This window comes from Ipomoea triloba, chromosome 15 (assembly GCF_003576645.1).
Source record: "Ipomoea triloba cultivar NCNSP0323 chromosome 15, ASM357664v1".
NCBI classification, from domain to species: Eukaryota; Viridiplantae; Streptophyta; class Magnoliopsida; order Solanales; family Convolvulaceae; genus Ipomoea; species Ipomoea triloba.
Window position 1 is genome coordinate 22,594,134 of NC_044930.1, and position 2,673 is coordinate 22,596,806.

The following is a 2,673-nucleotide window of genomic DNA, read 5'->3' on the forward strand; positions in this document are numbered from 1 at the left end:
TTGATTAATAATAATTATTAATTGATTATTTATTGTTTTTTTGGTACAAATAAGTAAATATTATCCTAACATTTGACCATATTCTACAATGTACCTAAACTCATATGCAATCTATATTCATACCAATCACTAATAAATAATCATACTAATCACTAATAAATCATACAAATCATTATAGAACTGTATCCATTTATATACGCATAACTTGTGTATGCACTTATATATACATAAATATCTATATAACGTACATATACATTATATTATATTAATTATAAATATTCCAGCTTAATAGTTATCCATATATATGTATATACCATACAATTATACATATACATACATACATACATATATATATATATATATGCAATTATTATATAGTCAAGAGAGAGAGAGAAAAAAAAGCCAAAATCCGGCTCAGACTTCAGAATAGGAAAACTGAATGTTTATAAGCGCGCCAGACTTTTCTATTAACGAAGATAATGCTTTTTGAATCAAATTAACGAATATATATGTTCAAAATATATTAATATTGCAATAGTTTATATAGAAATTAAGGAAGGGAGAGATAGAGGTGAAAAAGGTAAGAAATTAAGAGGGGTGGAGATATATTAATTAATTATATTATTAACAAAATAAGAATTTTTTTAATTTAATTATATTAATTATGTTGTTACTAAAATGCCCTCCAGTTTTGGGGGGAAAACTCCTTCAGACACTTCTGTTATATATATATATATATATATATATATATATATATATATATATATATATATAGATGGGGAGTACTCTTCTTCAACACTGAACGTGGTGTATCAAGAGGGTTTTTAAAATTTACGGAGCATAATTTAATTTATAGTTGTATCAATGTGTGTCACATTTTTCTAAATTTAGTATTGTTTTCAAATATTTGGTAACACATATTTTCTTATTAAGATTTTTTTTAGAGGTGTAGTCCTAAATCAATATTTATTTGTATTATAGCATAATTTTCATCCCGTGTGGGTGCAAAATTAGTTTTGTTATATAAATTCAAAAATTGTATTATACTGTTGAATATAGAGTTATTAAATAGTAAATATAAAGTTTTGTAATTGTGAATATATAATTTTAAAATTGTGAATATGGACCAGATCCATGACATAACAATTGCAAAAAAAGTTGAATGGGCCTCATCTTAATCAAGGTCGAATGTTAAAGAGTGTTATTATTTCAGCTCAGGTAATTGTTTCGTTATCTGTATTATTATTGTGTATATATATATATATATATAATACTAATCAAAATGTCGTTAACGACCCTGATTATGCGTAAAAACAACAAATATATTTCGGTCAAGTATAGAAGAAAGATCGTCACCTGAGAGATTCGAACTCTCGCGGTAAAATCCCATGTACTTAGCAGGCACAGGCCTTAACTACTCGGCCAAAGCAACAATGACGTTTACGAATGTTGGTCAAATTATTAGAAATGGATTTACAGAAGCCTATGAAAAAGCAAATATTTAAAAATTAGAAAATAAGTATTAATCTTAAAATCTTTGGAAACATAACTTTTAAGTTTTAACTAATATGAATGTGTAATTTTCTTAGGGGGTGTTTTCAAACTTTGGAATCAAAATCATAATTTTAATGAGTGTAAGTTAATAAAAAAAAATCTCTTTGTTTGGTATTACTCCGCAAATTGAAGTTGAAATTGTGAACTTCTAGAATATAAATTGTATTTTTAAGTCAAAACATATAAGTTGTGTATATTAATATTGTATGTTCATTGTATACAAATTGTGAATTTTTAAAAGGCAATTGTAAACATTCACAACACATTATGGGTTCATAGTATACAAATTGTAATTTTTAAATTTTTTTTTTTGAAGATACAAAATTTAAAATTTTAAAAGGTAAATTGTGAACATTCAAAATTTGGGTCCACATATAATATCTGAATGTTAAAAGAATATTATTCACTCTTTTCTTTTTAGAAAAATTTCTATGACATGGTACATGCATAACAATGTCAAGAGTACAGTTCTCAACATACTGAAGCACAAAGAAACAGCAGCGCCTCTACTGAGACTTGAACTCACCCCTTCCACAAGATCATTGACACACTTTGTTGGAAAAATAGCACTAAAATGACATTTAAGTGGCCATTTTGTGGTACAATTTTAAGTGGGGTCCACAACAGATTTGGGTCGGGTCAAAGTGAATTCAGGTTCTTCGTAGTGAGACGAAGAGATCCATATATTGTAAATCAAATCCCAAACTGAGCTTGAAAAGGCTTAACTCGTGTACGCGGGCACGAATGTCGTTCGGAAAATTGGCCGTGCGGGCTAAGTTATGTCATATTTTTGAACAAGTTTTACCACATGAGATCAGAAGTGATCTCTCGTTCGAGACATCAAGATGAACTGACCTCTCGCGAGAGGTAGTTCGATGTCTCGCGGTTAGCGGAGTCGACCTCTCGCGAGAAGTCGTTCGCGTCAGATGTCTCGCTGTCGGCACGATGTCTCGAAGCGTGCACTTCTCGATGGTTCGCAGACTAGACCATGTCTCACACTGCGACTCCAGTGACCTCTCGAACGCGACATTTCACCTATTGTGTCCGTTCAAAAATGACTCTTGATATTACGGAATTAATTTGATTAATTCCAATCATTATTTTCAAAGTTATTTTGTG

General features: G+C 29.6%; 1 non-coding gene across 1 annotated transcript; it reads right to left on the reverse strand.

The window, feature by feature from the left end:
- Positions 1-1,350: 1,350 nt before the first annotated feature.
- TRNAS-GCU lies at positions 1,351-1,432 on the reverse strand. The gene has a single exon. It is a non-coding gene; the product is annotated as a tRNA-Ser (tRNA).
- Between the last annotated feature and the right edge of the window lie 1,241 nt (positions 1,433-2,673).